Source organism: Adiantum capillus-veneris, chromosome 4, assembly GCF_014529385.1.
Source record: "Adiantum capillus-veneris isolate H3 chromosome 4, ASM1452938v2, whole genome shotgun sequence".
Taxonomy (NCBI): Eukaryota; Viridiplantae; Streptophyta; class Polypodiopsida; order Polypodiales; family Pteridaceae; genus Adiantum; species Adiantum capillus-veneris.
Window position 1 is genome coordinate 67,070,918 of NC_140934.1, and position 9,044 is coordinate 67,079,961.

The 9,044-nt window shown below is 38.4% G+C and overlaps 1 pseudogene; it reads left to right on the plus strand.

The window, feature by feature from the left end:
- The first annotated feature begins 1,194 nt into the window (after nt 1-1,194).
- On the plus strand, nt 1,195-7,032 carry LOC147459337 (uncharacterized; annotated as a pseudogene).
- Nucleotides 7,033-9,044: the final 2,012 nt, after the last annotated feature.

The window sequence follows — 9,044 nt, forward strand, 5'->3', positions numbered from 1 at the left end:
TAGTTTGCAAATCATTCTCACATAGAAATTCAGATAAATTCATGTCCATGTATGCATACAAATATCTGCCAAAAGGCTTAAATTAAAATCAAAGAGTTTGTTTTAAAAGAAACTTTGTTTCAACAAGTCTTTCATGTGCCTTTTCATTTAGGGTTGGTTGCTGTGGATCTCACACACACAAACGTATAGTTAAAAAAACGAGCTAGCAAAAAGATAGTTGAACAATAGCTCGATCTCTTAATTTGACAATGTTATGTTTTGTCAATTTAATTTGAACCATGCTCGTGTCTCTTAGATACAAAGAAAAAAGGATTTTATATTATAAGCATCTTCGGTGCTAGGTTATTGTGAATCACGAAGCACATGTACACATGTACGTAACTCAGAAATAAAAACAAATATGATTTTTTTTTTAAATTTACACAGTTAATTAAATATTCTTTACATAAGAGCGACGTCTAGCCGTGGCATAGTCATGACTCCTGAAGAGGTTTATGTCATGCTTAAATTTCGCTGAGACTAAGTACGAGTACTCATCCTACTGCCGCCTTTGAGTGGGTCATTCCCATACTGACACACGCATGTTAGTAATAAATTAGTTTTGAATGCACGGTCTTGTCAACATGCATATGTAGGTTATGGCTCGACAGGAAGTAGTAGAAGAACTAGTTGCTGAGATAGCCTGTCATCTTCAAGGGATGATCGTTTGGCCAGAGAAACACTTTTATGTCTTTGGGAGAGAAAGGCCACCGATACGCATTTCAAGAATAGTTATAGATGACACCAATTGGTGGCCCGAGAATATGGCTTTAGTGCTTCTGAAGGAAACATTAAATCCAGTTGATTATTACAAAGTAGTTTTCCATGATGTAAATTCCATATCTCCAAGGGTTTTAAGTGATAGGCTTGTTGTGATTAAAAGCCTTGTTCCAAGCAAGAAATTGTGTCTTGTATGAATGTATACATCGTCTATGTTAAAAGACTCTACAAGCGTGTTCAGATTAGTCTTTTAATGTATGTCGCTCTTTAATTATTAAAGTTGCACAATGCTGCAAAGTTTTATCTAATTTGTATCTGCGACTTAAAGTATGTGGTACTATAGCCTTTGACACTAGCATCAAGTGTTGATGTGGTTTTTGGGCCACTATAGTCCTTGTAACCATGGCTAATGACAAATAGGTGAAATAGGCATACATGGCTTCCACCTCCAAGACTTTCAAGTGTACATGTACGTATAAATGTTTATTTACACCAGAAGGATATCAAATGCTGAGCAGAAGCACCTTTTTTCAACATAGAAAGCAGGAGACACTCCATAAAATTCACCCAGATTTCAATCATAACAGAAATCTTGAAGCCCTTTAGGGTCAATCACCTAACGTGAATGAGCCTGATAGTACACCACCTCTCCAGAGTGCATTCGACAATGACACCACACAAAGAATGTGGTGTACATGTTCTGCATTTTGCCAGGGTGGAAAATATGTTGGGAAAACGACATTTTTCAGGCATGCACAACTAAGGAGTGTTGCAGGCAGTCTAGCAAGTGAGCTTGGGTTTGTAAATGGAGACGATGTGGAGGTAAGGCACTTTGATGACAATGTACCAGACATGGAAGCATCAAATGCATCTTTGAATGTGGAAGAGGGCTTTCAAGAGGGCATAGATTTGAGATCAGCAAATACAACTAGAGCAGGTGAAGACTGCCAACAACCTACTGGTCCAAATCATGCACCGCTTGGAATTGCGATTCTATCAAAGATCATTCAGTTTCAGACATTGTGGGATGAATATCAAGTTCCCATTAGCGGTCAAGATGAAATGCTTCGTCAACTATTCGTGACATGGGAGGGGCTAGAATAGGCAAGCATGACTCCACTAGAGAAGATCCAAGTTTGAGCAAAATCTTGGTCGACTTGAACAAGATTGGGATGGTTTTTTGTTTGATAATTATAGGGTGCCTACTAGCTGGGAGCAATTGCAGTCGCTATTTCAAGGGCTTGGTATGGTACAACCTCTTTGATACAAAGTCTGCATGGGTGAAGAAGGGAATTGCCATGAGCCAGAGCTCTTACATTCAAGCAAGGAGGACAACTATGAAGGATGTAGTGTGGAAATTTGTGCATGCATTAATAAGGAAAGCAAAGCGTGATTGCTTGGCATGTTGTGAAAGGTGCCCAAGTTGTCTCAAGCCTCGCAAGGAGACACTAGACTTTGATTATCTCCCAATTGGAAGACAAATTGAGCTTATGTTGAAAATTCGTTCTTTGTGCCATGGCATGCTCTCCATGTGGAGAAACCAAGACAAATGGTTGGGAAAGCCACCTGAACTACAACTGGAGTCTATCCATGATTTTTGGGATGGCGCAAAGTGTCGTATAGTCCAACACTTTTGGGACCCACAACAGACATTTGAGCTTCCAGTTATTTGTACAACCCCAGGGTGTAATAAGGTGTACACAACGTTTCCCCCTTCATCCCGTTCGCCGGAGATTCAACAAAGGTGGAATGAGCAAACTCAAGAATATATTTTCGTGTGTAGAGATTGTCGCAGACGTATAGTCTCTAGTAAGAAATCGATTGAGGTATGGTTTTAGAATTACTGGCATGGTATTTTTATTTGCTTTCTTTCTCATTTTTGTGTATTTTCATATGGCATAATAATTTTCCTGGGAGATCCCCGTAACTTGGCACTTTTGCTACATTGGGATGGGTTCCAGTCCTCTCGTACCACACAGAAAGACAATGGGGTTTTAGAGATAAAAATTTTGAACATGGGAAAGTCTTCCAGCGTTAGTGTACTCCCAGTATTGTTCCTCCCATTTAGCTCCAAGAAAGTGTCCCGAAACAATAGTGGTCTATTTGGTGCTTTTCTAAGTCCTCTTATGGAGGAATTGCAAGACTTGTTCATGTCAGGAATAAAAGTACACTACAACTACAATGTCAACAAAATCTTTGGCATGGGAACTGGACGGCAACAAACATGCATATTACGCGGGATGCTTATGATGGTCAGTGGAGACCATCCTGCCCAATGCAAAATAGGACTCTTCAAGGATGGTGGCAAGGAGGGTTGTCGAAGAGACAAGCCCAAATCAACTCTTGATGCTAGTAATCCAATGTATAGAGGGCAATATGTTTATGATGGTAATAGATGACAAGCAAGATATCCACCAACAAAACGCTCCATTTTGGAAATGTCCAATGTAGTAACTCAAGCTAGAAGAGAAACCTCTAAAACTCAAAGAGAGACTAATCTTGCACATGCAGGACTATCTGGAGAGTCAGTGCTATGGAAGTTCTTTGACTTATATGGCTTTGACTTGTCATGTGACTTGGTGTATGATACAATGCATGTTCTTCCATTGAATTTGTTCAGTAAATATACATCAAATGTCATGCAAGGATTGCAAAATGAATCGAAAAAGAAGGTGGATGAATGTTGAAAGCTTGTATACAAGCTTGCACCACCATCAATTCGCAATGGAAGGTGGCCACACACTCCTAGCAAGCACTTTGAAGGTTTTAAGGCAGAGGAAAGTCAAAAATTTGTTCAGTGGTGTCTACCATATGTATTGAGTGTCATCAACGAGGTATCAAGACCCATGTATGAGCTTGGTCTTCTCCTAATGGACATTGCCCATACATTTAACAATTTTAGTCGTGAGAAGGGCTGGACAAAGGAGAGTATCGAGATGATGCGATCATTGTTCTCATCTTGGCGAGTAAGGAGCGAGGAATTCTTTGGTCCAAACTCTTCACCATTGGAGCATGTTGCTGGGAATGGGGAATTTCTTGATGACATTATCAGGCATGGATCTCATGATGTATATTGGTGTTACATTTTTGAAAGGATGGTCTCCATATATATGGAAGTAAAGACAAATAAAAAAAATTATGAGATAACTTAGGTCCACTTTTACAAACGTGTTTTGTTTACATGGGTTACTCGCATGCTTCAAGAGGAGAAGGATGGATTCCTGCCACACGAGAGGAATTTGTCATTCTTACACCAAAGGTTGATACTCCCATATGATTTCACTCTACTACATCCTATGAGTCCACAATGCTCTATCTTCCATGAAAAGGGGCTCTTGGAACTCTCATCTCTAACAAGAACCAGGAGCTATGGCATAAGATTTTGGCAGATTATGAAACGGATTACTGCCACAACATGATTAGAGCGAAAGGGATTGGTATAACCAAGAAGAAACGCACAAAGAGATGCCTTTCAGATGAGGAGAAAAGGTACTTTCAACAACTGTGGGCAATGACAGTTAGCGAAGGTGAAAATACTCTTGTCACAACCTACCAAAAGAGACTTTACCAGGGTGAGGCTTTTAAAGTTGGTGACCATGTGACTGTAAAGCAGGACAATGGTGATACTGATGCTCTTCCTATAGGGCATTGGAAGGCCAAAATAAAAACATTGTTCTCTATCGAGCACAATGGTCAATATTTTTTGTATTTTGGGGCAGAGTATTATAGACAATGCATATCCTCACAGAATGGGGTTGACAAACTAATAGTTCATCATGCAACTGGAATGAGCATTGTACAACAACAAACTATGCCATACACTTGGGATTGTGTGAGACCAATCTCATCTTTGATGCATAAGTTCATACCTCTTCCGTTGACAGGTAACAGGCTAGTAGCGTATGAGGTAAGGATTTGATTCAAAAAGCAGCTTACGACTCTCGGAGAGATCAGACATGCACCCCCTTGGTTAGAGGTTTGGTGATATCGTTCTAGCAACCAAAAGTGATGGTGAAGATGATCTTGTACATGTAGTTGTTAGAGAGATTGACCAGCAGGGCAAAAAATGCAAATTAGCCTGGCTAGTACGTGATAGTTCTGATCATTGTACATGGAGGATACAAAGCCAGCAGTACGAAGAGAGAGATTGGAACTCATGCAAAGTAGTGATACATGACTTTATTGTAGTTAGTAGGAGATGCATGTCTTCAAGAAGTGGTGCACAATTAAATTTGCCAGTAGTTTGGAGATGCACAAGTGCTTAGCCTTTGATGTATCTAACATTTGAATACTTTAATTGATTGGAAAAAATGTTTTGTTATCGTTTTTAAGTTTTGTTCACACTTTATATGATTTAAGGTTTAACTTGTGACATTGTAGCTATTACATGGCTTCTCCATCTGAAACAATGTCTCTCAAAGAGACAATAGCAATGCTAGAGAAAAGGGTAAAAGAGCTCGAATCAAGTGGTGGAGAGTCCTCTACGGCTGATCATAAGAATAGTGTGGCAGCTAGAAGATTGTCTCAAAGGAATAGCAAGGCTATACAAGTTGCAAAGGAAGACACAGTTGCATGAAAAACCAGTTTTCTGACATACAAGCAACTCTTTCGCTTCCCACTCAAGAAAAGTGATAGAGATCCAACACTCTTGTATGTAAAAGAGTTCCTTGCAAAGTATTACGTTGACAATGTACATGTAGTTCATTGCTCCAATCTAAGAACTGTTAGAGGTTGGATGAAAGCATTTGATTCCAAGCTTTGTGACCTACGACACAATCTAGAGGGAAGGATGAACTTGTGAGCTTCACTCAAGAGCACCATGATGAAATTGAGGAGATGAGGTTCTGTGGTGCAGAGTACCTTTGGAAAGTGGAGGACATCTACACATTCTGCTTGCGTCACAGGCAAGCAAAGCGAAAGAATGAAAAGAAAAAATCAACGCTGATCAATACCACAAATTTAATATCTGTAAGCCATATTATCATTAATTTTTCCTAGTTTTTAGATATCATAGTAAGATTGATTATGTGAAGTTTTGCATTGTTGGGAACCGACTTAGTGAATGCAAAGGCGGAAGACAAAGAAAAACAGCCTGTGGGAGTTTCTACATCTTTTAATTTTTTTGTTTTTTTAGTTAAAGTTACTTAGAAATGTTATACAATTGCAAATTGAGGAAAATCATTTACGACCTATCAATGAGGATGTGTATCATCCTCACATTGACTTTGAGAAAGACCAGAACTATTCAAAGGAAATTTTCACTGGCTTGCAAGTTGAAGCCCTTCTAGATGTATGTTTACACAACTTATACTATCTCGAATTATTTTGTACACTTTCTTGAATCTAGTTATTTATTATTAGGATGTAGAAGGAGAGGAAGAGGCTTTGGCTTCAAATGGTTCTTTCTTGGCTCTTATTGGAGATGTCCCAAAGGTATGTCTATGTGATTGTCCTTTACAATAATTAAACTAGATATATAATTACTGTGTTTTATTTTGAGAGCATGCAAAGGTTGGACTCTTAAAGAACAAATGGATTTTGAGAGCTCTCATGAGGAAAATCAAGTGGATGTGAGCTCTAGAAAGAGAAAGCGTGCACCTAAGGTTTACTCACATCTTTTACCTTATATATATTTCATATCCTTGTATAATTTGAGCTTTAACTTAGGTTTTTTGATGCAGTGGAATCAAAAGATGATGGATATGATGCAGACTAAAAAGGCAAAAAAAGATTGCACCAAGAAAAAGGTAGTTGTTATCAATTGCCCAAATGTTCATACTCTAGAGCTCTAACTGAACTTTTATGCTTTCAATTTTCTATGCATGCAGAGTGTACTGAAGAACGTTCATGATGAGAGTGTTACTCTTCAAAACACAAAAGCCTTCAATGAACTCTCAAATGGGCTGCATGAATATGTAAGGAGATTGACTTTAGTTGTACTCATCTTTTGGCATCGATTAAGCTTTTTCAATTAAGTAGTGACTTTTTACAATTCAAATTTTATTTAGGATATGAACTTTGATAAAGATGACCAAGAGACGATTTTAATCAAGTTTTTAGAGGCTCCAATAGTTGATGTATTGTATCTTACGCTAAAGGCTAGTTTCAATCTAGTAAAGTGTAGTACGGATTTCACAGGAGATCGTCAAGAGCAAAGTATGGATGGCATGCACTCATCATTTGTGGTGTACCTTTTGGCCACAAACAAAAGTTAGAATTTCCAAATGTGACTCTTCTCCACTAAGTGTGGATGATGTGATTGTGGTTGAGTGATTCTATGCTGATTTGTTTATTTTAATGTAACCTTGAGACCCAAAGAAAGGGTGAACATTCTAGCGTCAACTATTTTCAATTATTAAATTTATGACTTAGATTGAATTCTTCAAAAAGCTATGGTGAGTTACTCTTATACATTGTTCTTTTCTTATGAGCTAGTCTCTGTTCCAAATACCCATGCATAATGAGTTTGATGCAAAGATTTAATTTCTTTGATGCAAGATCTACGATACATTTGTGAGATTTGTTACTATAATATTATTATTTTAATTATAAAGTCAATAAATTTGTTTCTAATAAAAAAGTTAAATTTATGTTATTCACTTATGTGACTCTTTTTGTCTAGCTATTGTATTAGATTGTGTATATAAAACTAACGTGAATATTACTATATAGATTTTCTTCTGTTCCAATTACTATGTAGTTTTTCTTGTGCATATGTTGGTCAAAAAGCTATATAGTTTTCTTTTTGTGCGTGTTGATCAAAAAGCTACATAGTTTATTATGTGGGTCATTTTTACTGCATATATATATAATAAAAGGTTTCGTTTTTACGAGTTTGTACTTTTTCTACATATGTTCAAGTTTTATATAGGAAAGTCTCTTTTTTTGCTATGTAGGAATTGAATTAAAGTTCCTTGTGAAAAGCGCCCAAATGCTACCAAAACTCATGGGTAGGAGCATCTCGACATGCTCGACAAGTTTATATAGGCCACATGGCCATACGGTGACCAGAAGCGACACTAAACTTCAGAAATGGCATCAGACACACAAAGCGTCAAATAGCTCTCGCGGCCAAACCGCATGTCCGTTTGCCACCAAACTTCACGAGTGGCCTTTCTAGAACATCAACAAACAATTCCTATGGTGGTAGACCACCACAAGTCATCGAAGACATGAAAACACAACCACGGGTGCTTCTAGAGCGACAAATTGCCAAACGGAGCTCCGATGAAGCCAAAGTCGACAAAAACCATATGGCAAGGATCCCCAAGGAATTGGGAAGCTATGGAGACCAACATCGATAAATTTCATCGCCGAAAAGCACTCCAAAAGTCAGAAAATGGCTCGGAGGCTCTGAAAGCCACACACGGAGTTTTCTTCTATCAATTTGACTTTTTTGTTGAAATAATGCTTAAAAGGGACTTAGGGGGGCTCAGGGCCAGCAACAGTAGCACTCACCATAAAAATTTCATCAGGAGAAATCCTATGTAGGATATCTCAAGGCCATTTCTGGGCACCAACCCCAACATCTCTCATCACACAAAGTTTCTAAATAGCCTGTACAAGCTAGCCACCAAGTTTCATCACATTTGGACAAAAATTGACCTCATGTGCACCAAAAAACGCAAAGTCAGGGCATAGAGGTAATAATGGGCCATAAACCTACCAAAACTTGTCCAAATCACATGAAACTTGCACAATACACTCATGAGCACATTGCTAAGCTATCTGCGTGGTCACATGTAAAAAATGATGAAATAGACATCCTACGCGTAGGATGTCTAAATGACATTTTTTGACTCCGGATGGTATTTTTCAACTCCAGATCTCTTTATTACTCTTTCATGAGCTCATACATCAAGTTTCAAGCCATTCCCATCACATTTGGCCCCCAACACCTCCAAGATGCACTTTTTGAGCCTGAAAACACTATAGATGCTCTTACCAACACCAATTCTTGTCCAAATCAAAATCCAAGAGCAGGGCCATGTTCCATAGGCCAAGAGCTACCCACATAACAAATCTCAAGCCAATTTGATGAAATAGACATCCTACGTGTAGAATATCTCCAACATGATTCTGATCTACTGTGCAGGATTTGACCTCATAAGAGCCATTACCATGGTGCAAGAAGCTCATATATCAAATTTCAACCCATTTGAATATCATTTGCCACCTGTTGTGGACATCCTACCCAATTTGTGAGCCTAAAGCCTGAATCTGCCAAAAAATGCACTTTTTGATGCCCAAACCCAATTCCAATCATATAGCCATGTTGCTCAGGC